This window comes from Onychomys torridus, chromosome 6, assembly GCF_903995425.1.
Source record: "Onychomys torridus chromosome 6, mOncTor1.1, whole genome shotgun sequence".
In the NCBI taxonomy this organism is placed as follows: domain Eukaryota; kingdom Metazoa; phylum Chordata; class Mammalia; order Rodentia; family Cricetidae; genus Onychomys; species Onychomys torridus.
In genome coordinates, this window is record NC_050448.1 from 5,140,323 (window position 1) to 5,166,973 (window position 26,651).

The window sequence follows — 26,651 nt, forward strand, 5'->3', positions numbered from 1 at the left end:
AGCAACATATCCTTATATCCAAATTTTGAAGTCAAGGTACCTTTAAAATTTACATATTTGTTTAACTCAACAGCTTTTATGATCAAATCTTTCTCTGCAGTTAGAAATCCCAAAGACAAGACAAACCAGATTCTCTGTGTAATATACATCTTTGTAAGCCTGAAATGCCGCTGTGGCTGCTGGCTCCACCCACCTCAGCTTCCCAACATGGCGGTGGTACAGTTTACTGCCAGCTCTGGGTCTGGAGCCATGTGTACCATCAACTATCAGAAGCAGTTCTATTAAAGCAGTGCATAGCCCAGAAACCCCCCCTTTTTTTTCTTAACTAGCAAAGGCTAAATCCACCATGCAGCAGAGTAAAGTGCTGCTTGTAGACTCCTCATCCCCGCCACACTGCAGGTCAGACGCACACGCCAGGAAGCCGCCACAGTAGCTCAAATCGGCAGGCTGCCGCTAACTTGAGAGAGACAACTAGGAAGCTGTTTTTAGCTCTGTTTTAGAATCTTTTTTCTCAGGTTTTAGGTGGAAATTCTTGCCAACACGTTGGGTGCCATTTGTAGTTAGAGTTTTCCTGCCTGGCCCACAGTCAGGACAAATCTCTCTTACCCGCCAGGCCCATAGACGCTCAGAACCAACCAAGTAAACACACAGAAACTTATATTGCTTATAAACTGTATGGCCGTGGCAGGCTGCTTGTTATCTACCTTTTCTATCTTAAATTAACCCATTTCTGTTAGTCTATACTTTGCCACATGGCTTGTGGCTTACCAGTGTCTTTACATGTTGCTTCTCATGGCGGCGGCTGGCGGTGTCTCTCCCCAACCTTCTACTTCCCAGAATTCTCTTCTCTCTTGTCCCGCCTATACTTCCTGCCTAGCCACTGGCCAAACAGCATTTTATTTGTACAGAGAGATATCCACAGCATGATTATTTCTTGTTGCTAGATAATTGTTATTTGCTCACCTTCTTTTTATTTCCTTTTATTCTAGAAAGTGAGTAATTTTCTGGAATAAAAATGGAGCAAAGGAAAGAGGATGATAAATGAGCGTGCTATCTTTTGAACACACAGTAAGCAGGGATGACAGTCCCATGTGGTTTATGACTGAGAACTAGAAACCTTGAGTGAGGAAATAGATTCTGACATCCTCAACCTCATGGTTGAGGTACCAACTCAACTACAATTTCAAGCAATGGATTTTGGATTCTGGACCTGGACATCTTTCAGGGTAAAAGAGTAACAGTGTTGTATGCTACCAATATACTTCTTTGCTATTACTCATTTGAAGTCATTTTATTGGTTCATATTTTCTCCTCTAAGGTTAGCATAACATTTTCATACTTACAGCCTGCCTTTTCCTAGAAGATTAGAATTGATATTTGGGGGATTTCTATGACATAGTAAGCCCAACTGGTCTCCTACATAGCCTAACCCAGTAGTTCTCAACCCTAGTGACTGGATTGCTGCAGAGCCTGGGCTGAGAGTTTCTCAGCATCATATTATAGCTTGTCACATGCTGTAATACTTCACTGATCAGAATCATACCAGAGAATGAAATGGTTTAATTGCCAATTTCAGTGATGTTATATGTATATTATTATATACCTGACTAAACCCAGCTTTGCAATTTCAATCAAAATGAAAATATAAATATGAATAATGAAAAGTGCTATTGAATATGTCAAAGAAACATGATATAGATTTGTGAAGGACCACAGAGGTAAACATGAGAGTAAAACTGAAGAACTGAGAGAACTGTAGTTCTCGAAGTGAATCATCATAAACTCATTCATCAAATTGAAACTGTACCTGACACAACTCATGTTGGCTTTGAATCAAGTGATTCAGTTTTAATGAAAATTCATGAAAGACAAACAAAACCCAACAGCAAATAACAAATCTGAAGTGACAAAATAAAGTTGTAATATCTTCCCAGTGTTTGTTACATTTAACTGCCAACTTGACAAATTCCAGAATCATGAGGGAAAAAAGCTTCAATGAAGGAAAATCTGCAGACACCTGTGTAGGGGATTTCCCCAGTCTCCTCGATGGAGCCACACACTGGGCATCATCCTTCACTGAACTTGGGTCCTAGACTGTACAAAAGTGCGGCACACACTCTGACAGGAGCATGCATTCTCCATCGCTAACCATGGATGAGAACTTCAACTTCCTGCTGCCTTTACTTCCCTACCACAACAGATAACCTGGAACTGTGAGCCAAATTAGCCCTTCTCCCCTAAGTCGCTTCCAGTTGCTTATAGCAGCAGGAAAAATAACAAGAAGCAAACAGAAGAGCATGTCATGCAAGACACATATCTGCACTTAAAACATACACAAGACTCCAAACCACTACTTGTGAACTCCCCAGAGATCAAAATGAAAATATATTTTAGGTCCTGACATGAAAATTTAGAAGCATTTTTTTTCCCCAGGGAGAACAGTAGTGAGAGAAAGTAACAGGAAATCAAATTTAGAAACGAATAGGTCATATTCACAAGTTTATACATACATGTTTTTACACAAAATGAGAAAAGAAACCTAAATAATGAACACAGAAAATTAATAAATTCAGTAGTGGGGAGGAACAAAATCCACAAAGAAAATTAGTAATCTTATGTTAAGAGGCTTGCCATAGACTATACAGTTTGTAGTTCTTCCCCCCCCTCCCCCCACCCAGGCACTATGCTCTATAAATATATTTTTTATTTTTACACACAAAAATACATTTATTTTTAAGTGGTTCTATTATTATTATTACCAAAGTTTCCCCTCCCTCTTTTCCTCCAAGCTCTCCCCCACCTTCCTTCTCCCTCAGATTCATTCTTTCTCTATTTCCCTTCAGAATGGGGCAGGCCTCTCATTAACAAAACATGGTATATCAAGTTGCAGAAAGACTAAACATTTCCCCTTCTATTAAGGGTGGGCAAGGTGACTCAGTATGAGTAGGATCCCAAAATCCAGCAAAAGAATCAGAGACAGCCCATGCTCCCACTGTTAGGAATCCCACAAAAAGACCAAGCTACACAACTGTAACATATATGCAAAGGGCCTAGGTCAGTCCCGTGCAGACTCTCTGGTTGTCAGTTCAGTCTGTTTGAGCCCCTGTGAACCCAGGTGAGCTGATTCCATGAGTTTTCTTGTGGTGTCCTTGACCCCTGGGGTTCCCACAATCCTTTCTCCCCATCTTCCACAGGATTCCCAGAGATCTGCCTAATATTTGGCTGTGGGTCTCAGCATCTGCCTCCATCAGCTGTTGGATGAAGCCTTTCTGAAGACAATTGGGCTAGGCACCAATCTATGAGTATAGAAGAATATCATTAGGCTTCATTACATTGACTACTTTTGCCAGTAGTGTTTGGTTCTAGCCTAGGTCTCTGGGATATCCAGCCACTGGGGCCTGGCCATGCAGGCAGTGTCAAGGGTAGGCTCCCTCCTGTGGCATGGGTCTCAGGCTGCACCAGTCATTGGCTGGCCACTCCCACAATTTCTCCCTTACCTTTATCCCCAGAACATCTTGTGAGCAGGACAGATTGTAGGTCAAAGGTTATATGGTTTGGTTGGTGTCCCAATCCTTCCATTGGAAGTCTTGCTTGGTTACAGGATATGGCCAGGTTGGGCTATGTATCCCCTATTGCTACAAGTCTCTGCTGGGGTTGCCCTTGTAGATTCCTGGGAATTTCCATTGTATCACATTTCTACCTCACCTTGTAATACGCCCGCTTTCCAGTCATCTCTTTCAGTACTCTTTCCTTCCATCCCCCACCTGATCCCTTTTATTTTTCCTTTTTATTTTTTTTTAATTTTATATTAGAGATTTTCTAGTCGTCTTACATATCAGCCACAGATTCCCCTGTCCTCCTTCCTCCCACCTCCAGCCTCCCCCTCCTCCCCCACCAATCCAACCCCATACCCACCTCCTTCTAGGCAAGGTCTCCCCTGGGGAGTCAGCCCAGCCTGGTAGATTCAGTTGAGGCAGGTCCAGTGTCTCATAGTGTCTCAGCATAGGCCCTAGGTTCCAAAAAGCCAGCTCATGCACTAAGGACAGGTCCTAGTCCCATTGCCTAGAGGCCTCATAAACAGTTCAAGCAAATCAACTGTCTCACTTATCCAGAGAGCCTGATCCAGTTCCATGGGGGCTCCTCAGCCACTGGTTCACAGTTCATGTGTTTCCACTATTTGTCCCTGTGCTTTTACCAATCATGGTCTTGATATCTCTTGCTCATATAATCCCTTCTCTCTCTCTCTCTCTCTCTCTCTCTCTCTCTCTCTCTCTCTCTCTCTCTCTTTCTCGATTGGACTCCTGGAGCTCCACCTGGGGCTTGGCTGTGGATCTCTGCATCCGCTTCCATCAGACACTGGATGAGGGTTCTATCATGACAGTTAGGGTGTTCATCCATCTGATCACCAGAGAAGGTCAGCACAGGCACTCTCTGAACCATTGCCAGTAGTCTATAGTAGAGTCATCTTTGTGGATTTCTGGGGACCTTGCTAGTACTCTGCTTCTTCCTATTCCCATGGTGTCTTCATTTATCACGATCTCTCTTTCCTTGTTCTCTCAATGTGTTCCTGATCTAGCTGGGATCTCCTGCTCCCCTTAGCTCTCTTTCCCCCAACCCTTGTCCTCCATTACCCCCTCATCCCCAGTTTGCTCATGTAGATCTCATCCATTTCTCTGTCGCTGGGTGATTCCTGTGTCTTTCTTAGGGTCCTCTTTACTAGGTAGCCTCCCTGGAGTTGTAAGTTGCAGTCTGGTTATCCTTTGCTTTACATCTAGTATCCACTTGTGAATGAGTACATACAATGTTTGTCTTTCTGAGTCTGGATTACCTCACTCAGGATGATATTTTCTAGTTCCATCCATTTGCCTGCAAACTCATGATGTCATTGTTTTTCTCTGCTGAGTAGTACTCCATTGTGTATATGTACCATATTTTCTTTATCCATTCTTCAGTTGAAGGGCATCTAGGTTGTTTCCCTAATGCTGCTATGATAATAGTTGAGCATGTGTCCTTGTGGTATGATTGAGCATTCCTTGGGTATATGCCCAAGAGTGGTATAGCTGGGTCTCTTGAGGGAGATTGATTCCCAATTTTCTAAGAAAGCACCACATTGATTTCCAAACTGGCTTACAAGTTTGCATTCCCACTAACAGTATAGGATTTTTCCTCTTACTCCACAACCTCTCCAGCATAGGCTGTCTTCAGTGTTTTTTATCTTAGCCATTCTGACTATACAGTTTGTAAATAATGTAAGTCTTTGTGTGTTTATTTGGGGCTGAGTGGCTGCCAGACCAGGGAAGACATGGGAAAACTTCCAACCACATGTTATGTTAATAACAGACTTCCCAAACAAGAAATAAGGTTACAATAGCTATAAAAATAATGTGAAATGCCTATGGTTATCATTTCAAAGATGGGAAATCTAATGAACACTGAAGGGTGAAAATGGAGAAGACACATGCACAAGCAGATAGATATCCCATGCTTGTAGACTGCCATAATTTGTATTGAAATGTCCACATTACTTGGAGTAGCCTATGAGCTCAGTGTGATCAATATCTGAGGTAGCAATAGCATACCTCAGAGCAGCTGCAAAAACTCTCAGCATTCTTGTGGAAGCACAACATAGCCTCATGGATAAAGCAGCCTTAAATAAGGAACTAAGCTATAGGTAACCTACTACCCAATTTCAAAACATAGCACAAAACCACACTAATAAAAACTGTATGGTACTGATACAAACAAAAGACAGAATAAGCATCGGAGTAAATCTACATATTCTATATATTTATAGATAAATGATTTTTACAAAGTCAGAAATGAAAGTCTCTCCAGTAAAAGAAGTGCATTATAACATGGAAAGTGTTCAAAATTACTGTCAAGGAAATATAAATCAAAGCTATAACTTTCATCATTTTATCCAGTTAGAGTGGAAGTGGTCCAAAGGAGACAAAATAGCAGATACTAGGAAAGACACTGAGAAAGGAGCACTCCTAAAACACTGGTGGTAGGTGTTCTGGGAGCTCCACTCAGCTCCTGGCACCCTGGCATCCCTATACCCAAAGGGTCTGGAATGTTCTGGTGGAAGATCCACCTCAACTCCCCTCCCCCATCTCTTTCCCCAAATCTGCCCCTTCAAAGCTCAAAAACACAGCTCCTCCCCAAGAGAGGCTCAAGACCATTTCCACAGTGCATCTCAGAAAACAGACATATGGTTTTCTGGTCTCTCATCCCTATCTTCTCTTTCAGGGGCCAGAGAATCACCCAGGAATGCTTTACCCATTAAACCAGAGCTTTTCTAATTTGGTCTGATTTGGTCTGATTTGGATTGCTACATTGGCAGAAAGGCTTATGGGGTGAAAAAAAAAAAAAAACCTTTCGGTAGAGTGAAAATTGGAAAATAAAATCAGAACTAACATGGTAGCCAATACTCTCAAACTATAGGAAAATTAGTACATTCTGCTTACCACAGAATGATTCACAATAGATAAGAATTTGACTGAATATAATTAAAGGGATTAATGAATTTTAAAACAAGGTATACCCATATGAAATTGTGTTCATGTGTATTTATAAATACAAACTCACATAATACATCTCTATCATTCTATATATGTATATTGATAGATTAATATAAATATGTATATAGAGAGATCACACTATGAAATAACATAGTATTAAGTCATTGGGAATAAAGCCATTTTATCTGAATATATGAGTCTGGAGAAAATTGTCTTAGGTTAAAATAAGCCAACCACAGAAAGACACACAGCACAGCTCCACACAGGAATCTGGAGCCACTGACCATAGAGAAAGGCACATCACTCAGTCCCAGAGAGTAGAGAGTATGGGAGTGGAGTAGGTGGGACGTTCTTCAACAGAAACAAAACAGCTGTTCAAAATGAGGAATAAATTCTAGTTTCTGTGGTATCTTAGAGTGGGTACAGAAACAATCATTTCAAGGATTTTGAATGACTTTGCCACAAGGATAAATCTGGGGTACCAATGTGCACTCTGAGTTAGTCATTAACCACCACATATGTTTCATCCTGTGATTCTGTGATTTACCTATTTGTTTTTATATAATAAATTTGAAAACAAAAATAGTAACCCAATAAAATGTAAAATATAAATTTGAGAATAAAAATGATAGCCTAAGTGAAAACTGCCTTATGTTGTAAAGTCCCTTTCACATGCTTATGAAATTAGTTTGTAGAAAGTTAAATTATATACAAGATCTTCAAAACATACACTGTGTCTGCTTACATGTGTGTGTGCTGCCTCTTTTGTGTTTAGTTGGTTTTTCAAGACATACATTTTTGATTAAGAAAACATTTTTTTGATTGCCTCCTCTGAACATAACCTTTTCTGTAAACTCCCACATGCCTAGTTTTTTAACCTGTTATGTCTTTCTCCCTACATCTAGCTCTACTTGAAACATTGTATCTTAGTCTGTAAGCATCCTGATGAGAGTGATTATGCCTATGAAATTAGACTATCACCTGATCTTAAAATATGCTCTTTTAAAATAGTGATCAATCATTGAACAAAATGCTCTGACAGAGTAATTGAGTTGCACTTTCCCATGGTAATTACAATGCAGTTTTCTGTTTAGTAACTTGGAATTATAACTCAGAAGTAAATGTGGTCCTTCTATTGTGTACAAAGACCTAAAATATATGAGAAGTTGTTCCATTTTCTTTAAAGCCTATGTTAATTTCAACTGTTGAAAATAAGTTCCAAATATTTAAATAAGAAAGGACTTAAGGCCCTCCTTTTCCAACCAATTTGTGGATTATAGACAAGGCTTTAAAGGAAAGAAAAAGGAAACCATACCACCATTCCACCTCTGTATATGTCAGAGGTACAACATTGCTAAACCTGTAAGGCAACTGCCAAAATCAAAAGCCTCTAGATTTTACAATGAAGGGTAGATTGAAGAGTTTGTTCTAATAAAATCCTGACCTGGAATATGCTCTACACTAAAAAATTGTCAGGATATATTAAAGATACAAGCAACACTGATGCGCCTGTGCTGTAGTTTAGGGTTCTGAGGAATCTTGTTTCTTTAAGAGTGTACTGCTGTTCTGAATCTTTACTAGAACTTCACATATCCAAAAACAAGAAGGCATTGTACTTTGATGATTAAAAACATAACTGGAGCCAGGTGTGGTGCTCAGGCCTTTAATCCCAGCACTTGGGAGGCAGAGGCAGGTGAATGAGTTTGAGGCCAACCTGGTCTACACAGCAAGTTCCAGAATAGCTAGGGAAACCTTCTCTCGAAGAACAAACAAGAAAAGTAATTGGAAAGTAATTCATAGACAGCACAGCATTTTAAAAACTGCACATGCTGGAACTGAAGAGATGGTTCAGTGGTTAAGAATACTGGTTACTCTTCCAGAAGACATGGGTTTGAATCCAAGTACCCACAGGGCAGCTCACAACCATCTGTAACTCATTACAGTAGATCTGATGGCATCTTCTTACCTCCATGGGAACTAGGAATGCATGTGATGCACATACTTATGTGCAGTTATACACATAAAATGAAATGAGTACATCTAAAATGAATTTTAAAGAACTGCACAGGCTGGGTCGGCTCCATATGACTGAGACTGAAATGAGGTAATCGGGAGCAGCAGATGATTACAGATTCAGGGATTTACAGATTCAGCCATCATTTCGTGTTTGTGCTGTCCAGGTAGTTTCTGCTAGCTTCTTAGTGGCACTGTATTTCACTTATAGTTGGCAATCAAAGAGACAAAAGCATGTTTTTCTTGCCTTCATAGCTCAGTCACAATGGACAAAGCTGTCATAGTTCTTTCCATGTTGCTGTGATAAAATATGTCACAAAAGCAACTCAACAAAGAAAGGTCTGCTCATAGTTCAAGAGCACTTCGCATCATCGCAGCGGAATCAGAAGACTGAAGTAGCCGCCGGACACCTGTCTGCAGGGGACAGAAGAACTCGACAAGCTGGTGATTGAAATTAACCATCACACATGCAGATTTTTTGCATTTTCAGCAATAGGAGATTTTTTAATTTCCTGTTTTATTTCTTAATATATGAAGTCTGAAAAAGTATATGTGTTTTGAAAAGTAGTTACAACTGAAAATCAGGCTTTGAAGTCTGTGGCTAAAGTTAGTCTCTACTGAACCACAAATGATTACAAAATAGAATCCTATCACATGGCTGGATATACTTGGACCAGGAATATCTAGTGTAGGTCAATGTAACAAACAACTGCTCAGAATTTTTCAGAGATCCTGACTTTGAAAAAAAAAAACTAATCCAATATTCTTCCAGTAATCCATGCACCATATTCCCCACCAACTCCCTCCTCCTCTCCTAATTATTTTCTTTACTTCCACCACTTTAAAAAAATCTGTTTTTAATACTGAAGAACTTGCAGTCATTTTAGAAATTGGTAAACTCTTGTATGCATCCAAGAGTTTGTTTGGTTTATCTCTCCCCAAAATAAAAAGATAATTCAGAATATTGTTCAGTGTATATTCTGGTAAAGATAAAAAGGATTGTTTTCTTTCTCAATTTTATTACTTGCTATGCAAATTTTAAAGTTAGTAATATAGGCTTATGATTCCTAAGCCAGACAATACAAAGAGGCATAGAGAAGTGTCAGACTCAATACATGGTACCCTTTCTTGAAATCACAGAATGCTTTACTTGCTTGTAAATTTCAAGGCAACTCTGCTGCTCTTCCTTCTTATTCCTTCTATTTGCCTAACTGTTCTTGATTCAATCAATCAGTATCAAGAGGATGAAATGAGACACAGTAACAGCTACATCATCCTCACAGCCTTTAGTTACATTGATGCCGTTTATTATCCTACCACCATCCCAAAGCTTGAAAATGAACTTAATTAGTGAGCATTTTCTGAGACAGATATTGCACTAAGTAGGCACTGGAATCATACCATCTCATCTTTGAGGAATTATTTTTCCTACACAGTGCACATTAAAAACTAATTTTATTAATTACAGAATAAGTATTTTGACTTAGAAGGTGATAAAATGTCAATAAGATTTACTCAAGCTTCATAAGCAAACTACAAAACTGGTATTTTGACCAAGTAAAGTGAAGCCTTTGAGGGTTGGTGGTAATTTACATTTAGCCTATCACCACCCCTACCACATATGGTTACCCTTCTATGTACAGACAAGAGGCTAGTGACTGTTAAGCTGAATGCAATAGAATTATGTTTACATTTTGTATTACTGAACTATTTATAATGCAAAAGATTTAACTGTGAATTCAAGTAAACGGAGCTCTTCAAACAGACAGGATATTGATGGAAAGAACAAACTCAAATTGAACCAAATCTGGCTCCTTTGTTCTTTTCTCTATAACCTCCACCCTTTGTCTTAGTCTTTTTGGTAAAATCAAAACTTCAGTTTCAGTAATCTAATGTTTAGTAAATGAATATCATGCTCTTTCTTCCATTATTCCTCATTTAGAACAAATTATAGAATGTATCCTTTCATTTTTGTAGAGAATGGCAAAAGAAAAGATGTTCCCCAGTAACTGGGTACTTATCATATGGTAACTAGTTATCAATAACTGGATATTAAAACTTGTAGGTCTAATCATTATAATCTCATTTATATAGTAATAATCTCAATAGTAAATCAAGCCTTAACTATTATAAGACTTTAAATAATCACATTGATGCATTATCAATATTTAAATAAAAATGCTCCCAGGATTATAAAACCAAATTTGGATTATAAGACAAAGTGGTGATCCTCAGTTGCTAAACAGTTGTTTCATGTTATTGAATGTTGAAAAACATTATATTCATAGAAATAGCAAAAAAAAACCCAAACAAACTATAGCAAAAGGCAAGCATTTTGAAGGGAATTTCAGTGTATTAGCTGCCAACAGAATTCTAAAAGCACCCCCTGACAATGGCTCATAAGCAGAGCCTTTTGGTTCCCACAGCAGAGCCTTTATTTACAAATATTCACATCAGAAAGGAATTGTTGCTGTTTCTTTCTTTCTTCCCTCTGTAAGTCTTGATCATGAACAAAATGCTGCTTCTCCTGTATAATTCAAATAGAAATTATTTGACTATGGAAAGCTTATGACATCTCTGATAATGCTTAAGCTGCCTAAATATTTCATCTTTACAAAGGAAGCTTTCTTGTTCGTACCTTCTTCGTATTGTTTTACTTTCAGCAACTCTCACATTAGTACTGTAGTAATTACCTAGTCCACTCACCCTGATAGGTGAAACTCAGAATCGTTTCCTTATCTTCTCCTTCTCATCCTCACGCCTCACCACACAGGTGCCAGTGGTTAAGTGGAAATATATTTAAAATCTTGAACGCTGGTGATATATCTACATGAAGTTTTACAAACCACCAGAGCAAAAATGCCTATGCTTGACGAAGTTTTAAAAAACTTAATTGGGCTTTTAGAATTCTAATAAAACTACTGTAATTTCCAAATTATGGCATTAAAAACAATGGAACTTTAGTGTCTTTCATTGGCAAGGAACATGACATATATTTCAATATCTCAAAGTAGAAAAATGATCTATTCTTACAAACTCACTGTAACTTTATAATATGAAATATTTAGTGTATTTTTCCCAGTGATTCTAGAGCACACACAATCTGACCCAAGTCAGGTGTGGAAGCACATACTAGTTATCTCATGCCCTGGAAGTCCAAAGCAGAAGAACAGCTGAATCAAGGCAAACCTGTCTTAACATCTCCCCTAGAAAAACAATCTGACCAAAGAAGGTGTTACATTATCTTATTTAAATACAACAGGATCTTGCTGTGTTGCCTAGACTGGTCTTGAACTTCTGATCATAAATGATCTTTCTGTCTCAGTTTATTAAGCAACTGGGACTACATTCATAGGTCACAATATCTGGTATTATTATTTTATTTTATTTTTTTAGGTGGCCTTAGACTAGCTATATAGTCAAGAATGACTTTGAACTTGTAATCCCTGTCTCTGTATCCTAAGTGCTGGACTTGTAGATTTATAGTGCCACAACTGCTTTAGGCAATGCTGGAGATTCATACTAGAGCTTCATGCAGTCTACTAAATGAGTTATATCCTCAGCATCTCACGATATGACATTTTAAATTACAACCTTTCAGGACAGCACTTGCTCTAATACATCCATCTACCAATGTCTTTCTCCTGCTTACATCAAATGCTCAAGATGTGACATCCACTTTATGATGACTATGATTCCCATAAAACATGTAGATTTTCCTAGAAGAACCATCATTCACAAAAGTAGTTATGTTAAATTAATGAATTAAAGAGTATTCTTGAAAATTACAAAACTGAGTAATTTCTGATTATTTGAAGTTATATATGGCGAATTTATGGTTTTTATCTATACCATATTTCATAACTGTGCCTATTCTCTTCTGCTAGACTAATCATTTAATCAAGTCACAAGCATTCCCAGTGATGCATGAACTGACTGTGCAGAAGCGAGTCTGTTGGCTATCCACTGTAGCATTATTACAGTAAGCACTTGTTGAAGTCCACTTGGGGACTATACCAAAACACCACAAACAGTGGAGTTAAGTCTTATCATTCTAGAAGCTGGGAAATCTAAGATAACAGCATCACAAGTTATGTCTGCTAACTGCTCACATCCCATTTCATAAAACAGGGCCTCCCAGCTGTACTGTCATGGTAATGACACCAGCAAGTTCCCTGGAACCTTTTTAACAATATGATAAAACCCTTTTGTGAGCACAGAACCTTCAAGGTCTGTCATCCTCCAATGTCTCCTTTTTCTAAGTCTATCTCAGTCTCCTCTTCCGAAGGTTATCTTGCTTAGGGTACTTTAGGTTTCAACATGTAAATATGGGAAATGAAAAAAACATTCACATTAATTCCAACTTCCCTTCCAATATTTTGAGTCCATCCCTATAATTTCCAAAAGTAAGAAAAAAGTATAGTCAACAAACATACAAGTAAAATATAGAAATAAGAAAGAAATATTATATTTTATTCTACTGGTTTACCTAGAATAAAAGGGAAATAGCTCAAAAGATCTATTGGTATCAAACATAATTTATGGCTTACTTCTTAATTTTTTATTTAAATATTTGCAACTAACAAAATTAGTTCCTTTAAATTTGCCAAAGACCTTTATAATATTCTTCTTGAATATTATAAATAATATAACAATGTATTTAATTATATAAATATAAATAATACTTTTTGAAATGAGCTTCTAAAAAGAAATTAAAGTATGCATCAACAAAAAATAACACCTTTAAAAAGAAAAACATTAGGAAAAATATTGCTACATTCTTAATTACTGAATAATTTTATAACCAGAAAAAAATTATATTTTAATTTACTTATGTAACACCAAAATACAAACAGAAAGAAGGATTTTCAAAAAGAATGAATAATGTCAGTAACTCGTGGGATGATTACAAGTGGTTAATACACTCATATTAATCTAATATTTTTAGATTACTCAGTGAAAAAAGAGGAATAAATACTTAAGGATTTGAAAAACAAATGATAGACAAAGATTCTCCAATTTTTCATGAACCTCTTAACTCATAAATATAGGAATATTGGGAAGCTTAAAGTCATTAAATTATAAGTTATAAACATCGTAAAAAAATCTTTAAGAATTCTGGCAAAAACAAAACAAAACAAACAACAACAACAACAAAAGAATTCTGGCAATACAGGGAAGCTGGAAGGCTCTGTGGTTGTGAGTAAACTTTCTGTTCAATTTTGCTGCAAAAGTAAAAACTGATGGAAAACTTAGTCTAGTGGAAACACTATGTGAGACCTGATATGCATATTAGTGAGGTTCCTTGATATAGGACCAACACAAAAATGCATTTCTATGAATTAGCAACAAGTATACAAAATTTAAAATAAAAATAACACTTAAAATACACTTTCAAATACAAAATGCTTAAGGTCAAAGGTAGAAAAATATGAAATTTTAATATGCTGAAGATTTTAAAACATTTAAAAAATAATTAAGAATAACCTAGATAAAGGAAGACAAAGTATTCACTGGCTAGGAAAATCATATTGTAAAGATGTATTTTTTTCTCAAGTTAATACATAGATTCAATTCACCAATGAAATACCAGATCAGTGGCCAGGCAGCGTTGTCCTTTGTGTAGTAGTGGTACAACTGTTTTAGGTGTAAGTAACTACTTCTGATTGTATCTGATGCTCCCTTCAAATGGGGGAATAAATGCCTGTCCATAAATTAGGTCAACTGCTTATGATTGATTTTATGTATTAACAGACCCTTGGGGAGAATTCATCATTGATGTTGAATAAAATGACCATGTGAATCTCTTTTTACCCAAAGACGAGTGCTGCTCCTAGGCATGATCTGAGTAGTTTCTCTTTGCAGAAGTTGACAGTTATTTCAGAGACTCATAACTGGTCGAGTTTCTGAGAAGAAACAAATACAGAGTCCTAACATCTCTAACCAACTCCAAGACTCGAGGAGCATCATGGATGAGAGACCAGGAAGCACCAGTGATGGGGAGATGTGAAGAGAACTGCTATCGTCCAGACATCATACAACTAACACACAGAAGCAGTGGCTACCTGTACAAAGAACAGAAGACATGAAAGCAGGGGGATTAGTGAGAAGGAGGAGGCTGTCGGTGGGAGTAGAAAGGGAATGAAAGAGGGTAATAGAGAGTTAGTGAATGATCATAATGCAAGGTGAAACTCACAAAAAAATAAAGAGTTTATAAAAACCACCTGAAATATAAAAAACTAAGAACGTCAAAATAGCTTCAAAAACGAGCAGTAAGACTATCATGACAACTTGACCAATAGATTTATGAATGACAAATGAGGTATTGTCCACTTAATAGATAAATAAGTCTTATATATAGGTATACAACTTATATCCATATGTAAATTCATGGGCCTTCATTTAAAAATTAATTTGAGGTATATTCTAGACTAAATTTAATATAAAATAAGAATAAGAACTTTTGTTATTTCAGATTATTTACATACATGACATCAAAAGAATAGTTAACAAAATAATTTATATTTTGAGCTACAAATAAAAGTTTTCTGCTTTTTGAAAAACATTAAGAAGATGAAAATACAAGCCAGATACTGAAATTATATAATGGCAAAGTATGTCTGGTGATGAACTTATATTCTGAATTTAGAAAGAAAAACTCAAAATGTCAATATTAAATACCAAATAATACAATTACAATGGGCAAAATCACTTAGAATTTTATCAATCATTGACAATGATAGCATATTAATAACATTTCAATACTTATCTGTGAATATAAGGACAAAGGTTTAGGTTGTCGTTAGGGATTATGTTTGTTTAGTAAAGTGCTGTTAGTAGGTTCTCTTCTGCTACCCTCGACTTCACTAATATTGAGTAGTTGAGAAGGTTGAATACATAGATGTATGTATATGTTCATATACATAGATGCATGCATTAACAATGAAAATGAGTACATGAACTTGAAAGAGTAAAAAATAGGTATATTAGAGGTTTGGAAGGAGGAAAGGGAAGGGAGAAGCATTATAATTATGTTATGATCTCAAAAATTAAAAAAGCAGAAAAATCTCAAAACCATTATCATTGATCATATGGACATTAAAATTACAATGTAACATCATGTCAACTACCAAGATAGCCTACACTGAATGCGGTAGGCATGCAGAGAGTTAATGCTATGGACAATACTGGTAGTAATGCAAACTAATTAACACAACTGTGGAAAACATTTTTGGCCAATCCTTGGATACACACCTTCCATGTAGTCCAACTACCATATCCTTAAATATTTTCCTGATAGAAATGAAAGGGCATATCTGACAAAGATTTTCTATTCAAATATTCATTATTCAAAGATTGAAGTAACCCAAATATGTCACCTCAGAAAACTAGGTAAATTATGGTATGCATGCATGTACTACTCAGAAGTCACAATGATTGAAATATTGGTATATAATCAGTATGGAAGGAGAGAAAGCTAGGGAGGGAGGTATAAGGAAGAGGGAAGGGAGGGAAGGAAGGAAGGAGGGGAGGAAGGGGGAAGGGAGGGAAGGAAGGAAGGAGAGGCAGAGGGAGGAGCAGGAGGGAGAAAGAGAAAAGAGTGAGTGAGGAAGGGAAGGGGGAAGGGACTGAGGAAACAGAAATACAAGGTACCATTTACATTATTCATTATTAGTCATTATTACACTTCTTACAGAATTAAGAATGAATAATATAATCATAGCTAGGGTGTAGTTCAGTGTTGGAGTGCTTACATAGCACACATACTTCACAGGTTTGATGTTCAGCACCAACATCCACTCCCATATTACAACAACATAAAACAAAGGTAGAAAATGGCATCTCTGCCCGACAAAAGCAGACCACCGGAGGCTCAGAGACCCAAAGGTAGGCTGGTAGGTGGGATGGAAGGGGCAATAAGGAGGACCATGACTATCTTCACAGCAGTGATGGTTTCTCTGGTACATTTTTAAAAGTATGCAAAATGTACATTTTAAAATGTGTCATTTGTAATATAGTAATTAGTTTTTAAAGGTAAAAGGATTTCTCAATTTACAACATGAAAATTAGATATTTGTTTTTCATCATAGAATAATTTTGACATGAGTTTCGAAAAAAAAAAAATCAAAGAACTAAAAGCCTTTCCACATGAAAAAAATCTAAAAATGCTGAAAAGGAATGCAACTTCTTTTTACCATGATTATATAATAGCTCATAAATGGCTTGTGTTGGATGGTATTAACTGTTATATGTTCAGCAAGATTAAATACTCATATTTATGTCCTTAAGTATTTCTCCTTTCTAAAGGAAGGAAAAAGTCAAAGCTTACCAATGACTTAAAATTTTTTAATTTTAAGTGTCCACTCAGCATGAAAGTTATGAAGTTTATTTCCTTAATAACTTTAACAGTAATTCCATAAATTATCTCAGTAAAAGTAAAGAAAATATAAAAAAATATTTTGAAATTTAAAATAAAACATTGAGTATTGAAATTTTATTTTCTTGAAGAAAGATTTTTCTCAGAACAATCTCCAAGATGAAGTACCACATTGAAATGACTTTATTAATAGTTAACTTTATAAGTTTAGCAAACAGGAAAGTAGCACTATTTCCATGTCTTAAACACACTGAGCTTGGATGAGAGTTCACAAGTATCCTCATACAAAGATTTGATATGTATCTAAAAATGTCATTCATCTGGGCATAGTACCACATACATGTAATCACTGACACTGTGGAGCTTTAAGGCTACTCTGGGCTACATAATACGCTCTTATACATAAAAACAAACAAACCATTAATGTTTTGTAGTTAGAACATTACACCAGCAATTGTAAATACTGAATTATGGAAATAAAATAGTGCACTATACATAATTTTCCTATTTTTATTCATCTGTGGATCTAGGTTCAAACCAGGATAATAGTAACCTGAAAATAAATTCAGGTCATAGCTGTGAGGCAGAAAGACTTCTTCATAGGACTATTGTAGTTCCCTGACTTCTGCAGAGGTATCTCCATGCACAACCAGAATATAACCCCATGGGATTGAACAAAGTTTCTAACTGTGTTCAATCTTCCCAGCTTGCTTGTGCATTGCTGTGATTGAGAAGTGATGATAGCCCTCACTACTATAATCCTTCCAGTTAAGTGCACACAGAGAGAACTCACTTATCACTTGATATGGCTACATGTGAACTAGCTTCAACACATCTGGAAATATTAGATAATCATCCTCAAAAAAACTAATTTTAGTTTCAGTAGGCATATTATTGCAAAAAACAAGGTATAGGGACTTTCTAATTTAAAAAATATTGGGTCCACTTAAAAATATTTAAATAGTCATCTAAGGCTCTGAGCTGACTACTAGCCAACACATCACTGAATGAAAAATACATGTGCATGCCATTATTACACTTCTTACAGCAATTAAGATTTCACAGTACTGGACCTAAATAGTTGACATTCTTATTATTGCTTCTCCTTCTTCAAAGAACTATCAGCAGTATAATTGTGCTTATAGTACTTATAGGTACTGACAGAAACAGGCATCTGAGTAACAAACATGCCCACCAAGATAAAAACGCACTAATCACGCAACAAGTTGTCTTTTACCCTATCCTTTATATTCTGTAGCACATTCCTCTTGGCAAACATGTATTTGTAGCTATCATATTTCAAAACTTCTTATAAATGCACTAATTTCTTGAATGTCCAGTTTCTTTCCTTTAGCCCAATGTTTCTGATATTCATCTGTAAGATGTTGCTTTCACTGAGAGTATTTTCATTTTTTCTGATTATTTTAGTATGTAAATTGTAAACTGTCCATTCTCAAGTAATAGTAGTTGTGAATTCAAGTTTAAAACCATTATAAGTTAAGATGTTATTAAAATTCACATGCAAGTCTCTTGGTAGACACACATGCCTACCTAAGAATGTTGTTTTTTAGGGCGATAAGGAAATAACAATGTTTTATGAATCATCATACTTTCTTTATGTTATGCCTGTATCTGCAACCAATTGTGATGTTATTCTAGATTTCTGTCTAATTTGTGCATAGTGTTCCTTGTATACTTGTAATTCTTATTTTCTTGACAATTTATTGTATTAACTTATAGATGAACTTGTTTTTTAATGAAGCATGTACTCAAATATCTTGTCTTTTTGTTTCCTTTCTTAGATGATAAAGCATTCACCAAATATGTATTTTATAAATGTTTTGGTCCTAGTTGTGGCTTATCCTTTTTCCAAGCATGTATTCTATCACTGAGCTAGATCTAAGAGGTTATTTACTATTCGTACAGGATACAAGTTCTTGCTTTGATTTTTAAACTGGTCTCTGAATTTCACTCTTCCTTGCTTGGCTCCCCACATCACTAACGCCACAGAATACTCAATCAACATCTCTCAATGTGTTCCCCACTTAAATGTTAACTTTGCTTTAATTCTGAGCAAATTCAGTTCTGTTTACATGTATAGTATTTGGTACTCATATCAACAAAATAGTTTTTGATGTCTTTACAGGAGTGTTAAACCCCAAGACAATATTTTAATATGTGGTTGTCACATTCACTATTTGTTATTCCTCTGTATACATCAAATTTTACATTATTTATAAATTCTTTCACCTTGTTAATTTTTCTTTAAAATTTCTAGGGTGCAGACCTGCTCTTCAAAATTCTAATAGCTTTTAAACTGAAAATACCTTTCTTTTATCTTCAAACTGAAGAATATTCTTACTAGACTAGGATCTGGTGGACAGATTTCTTTTAAACATTTAATGAGTCCACTGTCTTCAGCCTCCTCTGCTTAGATCACTGTTCCATATAAGTAATGTTTTTCTTTTAGTCATATTCATTATTTTATCTTTGTAGTTGATTTTCACAAATATTCTCTATGATTTCACTATTAGTTTTTATATTTACCTTCCTTAAATTTTATGTGTAAAATAAATTGTTTTCATAAAATTTGAGATTTGAGGGCAATATTTGTCCATACACTTTTCTTCCCCATGTTTTTTTTTCTCTACTATCTCTAGAAAATTATTCCACTGACCACTGAGAATGTGACTTGATTTTAACCTTTTGATTTTCTGTGTTCTTCATCTACATAATTCCTATCAACCTATTCTAATTTTAATTAAGCATTATTTCTTCCATTTCTAACCTGCTATTAAAAACCACCATTGACATTTTTGTGTTATATTTTATACTTTCCAAAATTTTAATTTCAAAAATAGGATGACAGTTTGTCTTCTGTGATTGCCACCTACTCTAATGATAAAGTCCTACATTATCATTCGAATTTTACCAGCTAAGCCATCTGGTTGATCTCAGAGTGAAATTCTATTACTTTTTATTCTAAATATCTCCAATAGATTTCTAAGTCTTCATAAGTCTAATGAATTTTGATTTTATATCTATTCAAATATTGTTTGTTTGTTTGTGGAATATACATCATGGAGAATAAATTAGAGAAATGCTGAACTATCATGCTCCAAGGTTAATTTACATTGTAGGAGTTAATTTGGCAAACTGAACACCATTACATTGATTAGTATGTAGAATATCTGCAAAACCCCTTCCATTCTTCTGCTGTTGATACTACTAGTTCTACTGTAGACTAGATAGAGATCAAAGAATGGGAATCTTCATAGCGCTCATTTCAGAACTCTTCCCACCATACACTGTAAACCCCTAGATGACAAACCCTAAAACTGTAAATATCTTCTCTAATTTCTGATGGTTTTTGTTTACTCTTCACTCTGCAATGTTCATTTTCATTTACATTGGCATCATCTAGTAGATTAAACAGCATTACCTTACCTTCTTTACCAGTATCCAGAGCACTCTATCATTTACTTATACTGTGTCTTAAAGTAAACATCCCACTAAATTTGTATGAATAGAAATTTGGAGTTTAAAAAATTTTTAGTGTAATTTATTATTGCTGTATGTGATGTGTGTGTGAGAAAGTGTATACAAGTGCAGGCATGCCACAACACACGTGTGGATGTAAAAGGATAACTTGTGGGAGTCAGTTCTCTCCTTCCACAGTGGCAGGTTCTGTAGCTCCAACTCGGGCCATCAACTAATGGCAAGTTCTTTTACCTAAGAGTCATCTTGATGACAACCAGCTATTTATTTTCTTCAAAACATCATAGCAAAGAAGAAATTTTATTATAGATTATCCCTTTATTCAGATTTTATAAACAAATGTGCTATATTATATACAGTTAAGAATATGAGCAATTAATTCTTGTATTGCCTAGAAAATGAATAGCATTGATATGGAATACTTTGTATGCAAAAGCCTCCAAGAAGAATTTAAGCCATTAGCCTGAAGCTCACAGTAAATTTTTATATCTATTCAAATATTGTTTGTTTGTTTGTTTGAAGGGCATACCTCCCATTGGAAAAAGATTCTGTCTCTAGATTACACAATTCCATATTTCACTCCTCTACATTGAGTTCAGAAATGCAATTTACTGTCACAGTAATGCAAATATCAAACCAATGAAATGACAACATTCTATTCTCAATTTTCTCAGAATATGAAGCAGACTATCTTTGAAACATTGCTTAGGTATATTACAATTAACAAGTTCTCTTAAGAAAATGGTAGCACAGGTAGTGAATTATCAACCCAGACAAAGAATATGTATAGTCATTTAGGCCTCACATAAATCTAAAAGTGTATCTAACAGTATATAATACAATACAATCAAGTAGAGAATGTTCAGCTTAATTCTTGTGCGTTCATCAACAAATATACACAAATACAAAACCATTGAATTGTATATTTCATGCATAATTAATATGTAACTGGAAGTATTTGATAGTACAATCATTTCATGAACTATATTTTAATACTTATGGAACCTAAAATGATTTATAATTTACAAGAGCACAATTCCACACATTTCTTCCCTATTCCCAACATTAAACTGGCCCCAAAGTCTTTCTTCTATATATGTCATATAAGTCTTGACTATATGACTAGTTTTCAAGTTTTCTTATTATTTTATTATACCCTATATATAATTAAATATATTATTATTCATTATATATTTTTAATATGTGTCTACTTTAATTTTCATTTATTCTTTCTTTCACTAACCTCTTAGACTTCAGCCACCATTTAACACTCTATAGACCAGTGCCTAGACCACTGTACAGTGTGTAATAGTCAACAAATAATCACTGAGTGAACGAATCAATGGATTATATATTTTTTCCTTACATGACTCCATTCTTAATAAGAATGTGTGATTTTGTGATAGTAATCAATGAAATTCTACAATACAAAGCTCTTTAAAAACAGCTAGCTCATTTACTATAATTTCTGCACATTGTGAAACTGCAAATTTACACATCTCTTCTCAATATTCATGAAAGTTTCAAATTATGCCAAGAAATAACATATTCCTAGTTATAACTATTGATAACCCAAGAATTATTAGGCTAATCCTCTTCTAATAAATACATAGTCTTTAAAGTGTAATAGTCAAGAGCTAGATGGTAGATAATTGACCTTCAGATCTAACTTCACTGAAGAGGGTGAATGACCAATGACAAATTTTAGAAATCACTATGCTTATTAGTATTATAATTTTGTCAGCGATATAATTTTTACTGTCTTCTTAATTCACTCAAAATCCATAAATTATTCACAAAAATCCTACTTGATTTTCATTCATCCATTATATCCTAAAATTGGAGTTAGAATAGTTACAAGTATTTTGAGTGAATGTTGCTCAAATACATTTTTAAATACAACAAAATTTCATAATGACTCCAGAGAACTAGGTTCCAGTTTCTTAAATGGTAAGTATATACCTGTCCTCACATGAGGATATCATGCTTCCTTATAAAATTATCCAAAAGAAATGTAAGTATATCTTAAAAATCCTTCTATTGACATTCATTGCAGTTTTATTAATAATTACCAAAATTTACAAATAATCAAGATATCCCTTAGATGGGAAATAGAAGATAAAAACTTTGTTTCATAAATGTTAGTAGTAAACTAATTGAATCAAAAGAAACATCATAGGTGGAACTTTAGAAGGTTACATTGAGGGAAAATAGAGAATAGGTACGTGTCCAGTGTTTGAAATCTGTAATAAATTAGACCTATGGTGAATATTTTATTCATTGTGAACACTGCCGCCATCAGAAAACAATGCAAGTAAACTTAATTAGGTAATGAGTCTTTATATCTTAGCATCTATTTATTAAATCTGATTGATCAGCATACATGATAACCAAACATTTCCTGCATAAATATTGAATTATACTTTAATAAGAAATGTTACACAGACATCTGAATAGCATATGATCAATATTTTATAGTTAGAGATGGTAATAATGACATAATACCTAAAATATATTGTTAAAATAAACTTTCTTACTTCAGGATTAGAAAGAAAAAGAATCAATTTCCACTCAATTTGCTTTAAGAAACATAACTACCAAGGGCTTCTTTGTCATATTTGGTTACTGTCTCTTGGAAGCCTGCCCTTTTTGGAAGGGAAATGGAGAAAGAGTGGATTTATGGGAGAGGGAAGGTGTGTGTGGGCAGCTGGTAGGCTTGGAGGGAGGGAAACCTGTGCTAAGGATGTTTCATATGAAAGAAGAATCTATTTTCAATAAAATATATAAACATCAAGTATAAAACTATCTATTCAACCTATATATTAAGAAATAAGAAAATAAAAAAGAAACAACTGCCTAATGATCATTTGAAAGAAAGTTTATCCAGAGCTATATATAAATATGTATGATCTCAAAGATGCAAAGTATATAAAAATACTAAGTTAATAATCAGTTCAGAAATAGTAGAGCAGTAACACAATTTTAATGAAATATTCATTCATCAAAATATGAAATTATATTACTTAACTCCTTATACACTCTTTAAAAGGTACCAATATAGTTCAGTTCATGACAAGGACATACCTTTAATTTGAAGATTAATAGGAATTATATAGCACAAACTGCCTACTCACGGAGTTATGAGTCATAAAGCTCCACATGTTGATGTACTGTGGACAGCTTGTGCAGGGCAGCAAGAACAGGTTCCACGCAACTCTTTCCAACTCTCTGTCTGATGTCACATTTGTATGTTGAAGTTGACTATGGTAGAAATATTTACACCATAGAAATCTGAAAGTGTTAGAACTCAATGCTTTTCTCCCCAGAGTACCAATTGCTAGGTGTTCAGCAGAACATCACTGTCTAAACTACTTTCATATAAGTTAAAAATAAAAAAAATAATAAACACGTCTTAAAAGGTCATAAGGTACATTCTAGAATTTAGAAATGGAGCAATAGTGTCTGTTGTGCTTTTTGTTAAAACAGACTGTATAGTATTAGAGCATAATTCAACTTCTAACTCTTAGTAGGAGTGTAGTCTTGATAAAATTATTTAATTCTGTTCCTCTTTATCTTATGTGGAAAATAATAATTATTCTATTATCTAAATAATTATTTTATTTTACTTAAGTAAGAAACAACAAAGACAAATCCACAAAGTTATAAATAAAATTCTTTACATGGGATGATGCTAGCTTAGTAGTGGTGTCTGAAGAAAATTAAGTACAAATTGACACATCTACACAATATCATTTACTTTGCCTTGATTATACTATTACCTAAATTTATTATAATTATGTTATCACCTAAACATTGAGACCATAGAGTTATGTCAAATATTTAAATTAGGTAATACACAAATTTTACAGAAAAATTCCTTGTACCCCCAATATTTTAATAATCATTAATATTTGTGTCACAAGATCAGGCAGATTATAAATTTAATGCTGTAGCCTAAATATGAATGGTTACTTCAAATAGAAGGTTCAAAGCTACAGTTTCGAATTAGTTGCTATGTCATCCAGTAATACAACTGGTATTTGTATATTGTTCTTTCACTCTTAAATAATTCTGAGCTATTTCAATAGATAGCACATTTTGTGGAGAGAGATCTTCTGTGGTTATATATTCAATTATTTTTACCACTTTTGAAGAAGTATTTTTAAATTTTTACCAATTTGTTTTTTGAAAACATGACCACACTGTCCAGCCAGGATGGTTGGAGACGGGTGCTCTGGTTGTGTAGGATGTTCCCTGATCTTTGTGGCACATCTCTTTCATTTGCCCTATTGCTTTAGTTAGGGAAATTAAGACAGCATTTCAATCTTTTTTCTGACATTAAAAGAAATATCCAGAGGAGTGAATGGAGAGGAGCAGGGGGAAGGAAGGGGAAGGAATGGGAGGAGAAGAGAGAGGGGAAACTGTGGTTAGGATGTAAAATGCATGTAAAAATTTAATTAACAAAAGGAAAAAAAGAAGAGTCCACATACCAAAGGGAAAAAAAAGAAATGTCTCTAATATAGAGATGCTTACTGTAAGCTTGCAAAGATAGTCTTTGTAAAGTAGAGAAATTTACCTTGGACCAGAATCTCTCAATAGTTTCCATGACGCCGTGCTACTTAATCCTATTACTCTGTCAAGGTCCACTGAAATTGCAGTGTTTCTTATTTATTTTTGAAGATGTTTTGTGGGAATTTACATATTTTTATTTTGAAATGATAAAATATTTAGCTGCTAAAATGAAATGGATGGTAAAATGCTGGACATATCTGATAGAATGATATTTACCATTCATTGATAGCCATCAATAAATTTGTTTTATAGAGTTTTATCCAGTTTTGCTATCAACTTTATTCCAGAACCATATAAATAATGAAACAGTTTTTCTATGTTTTTATTTCCAGAAAATAACAGGTAACACAGTTATCTATTCTTGGAACTAAGATTTGAAGGTATATTAAAACTACCTCATGAAAGTATAGCATCACATATTATGTAGTTGTGAAGATTAATTCCATGTAATCAATGCTTTTGTGTAGATGTGTCAATTTATACTTAATTCCTTCAGTCAACCCATGTAAAGGATTATATTTATAAACTGTGGCTTTGTCTTTACTGTTTCCTAGCTAAGAAAATGGGGCCATGGATTTTGCTCAGTTTAATAGTTGCTATGACCTCAGAAAGGTTCAGAAGCAGCCATTTCTACTCATCTTTATCTGGCAGAATAATGACACAGGAAACTATGCAAACTTCAACTACATTTCCTGGTAAATACAACTTAAGCTCTTTTTCTCCTTCCCTTGCCCACTTTTGCTATATGTTTACAACAGTCTCATAAGTGAGACTAGAGTGCTTGTTTCCTCATTTTCACTTTGCCATAATTTTCAACTTGGAATAAAATATATTAAACTTTCCCATAATTCCAAAGGGTATTGCATGTAACTTACAATGTGCTAAAGAATATTTCCTAAGAGTATTACATAGTTCCTTACTAATATTCAAGAAGAATTCTGTAACCAGGAACAAAAATATAAGCTTCCCAGAATGACAAAATCTTAGATCACATGCCATACCTAATAAGTTAGAATTTACATTTAATAAAAGCAACAAAGGCTTCTTATGGAGATTAACCTTTGAGAAACACCAAAACCCCACTACAGATCACCAGATCAGGTGGTTAATGAATAGGCACGGATTCAACAGGGATTCCTGTGCAAATATACAGGGAATTACAGAACTAAGCAATTTTCTTCACTGTGTTGCTTTCCAGAATTACCTAATAGGAGAACAGAAATCTTCCAGAATTGCTTTTACACAAGACACATATTAAAAGCAGAATGCTGAGGTAGCAAAGAAGAAAATGTGCATGTTTAGAATTAGGGCTTTGAAGAGGTCTTTTTAGCATGCCCAGTGGGAAGTGAAATACAAAAGAATGCTTCTTAGAATCACCATAGAGTTAAGGTTCCTAGGTTCTGAGAGAACCATGTGCCTCAGCTGTTCGTTTAACAAAAAGCTACTCTGTGTTTCAATGAGCTGGTGTGCTTTGTCTTCCACTGCAGACTTGCTGACATTCCCTGAGATTTAACAAACAGCTGTGAAGATCCCAAGATGAAATCCTTCAGCACATTCTACTCAGTTTTAAAGTAAAACACACTAATAAATGATTCATATAAGACATTGATCATTATGTAAGACCTAATCTAATTCTTATTTAATTGTAGGCTCAAATAACCCAATCTTCA

The 26,651-nt window shown here is 34.9% G+C and overlaps 1 protein-coding gene across 1 annotated transcript in view; it reads right to left on the reverse strand.

The window, feature by feature from the left end:
- The window catches only part of LOC118585535 (inactive N-acetylated-alpha-linked acidic dipeptidase-like protein 2), a 499,404-nt gene extending 475,823 nt beyond the window's left edge, over window positions 1-23,581 (reverse strand). The window contains exon 1 of the mRNA XM_036190213.1: window positions 23,544-23,581. The gene's annotated coding sequence lies outside the window, so the exon portion shown is untranslated. The remainder of the gene's footprint in view (window positions 1-23,543) is intronic.
- Window positions 23,582-26,651: the final 3,070 nt, after the last annotated feature.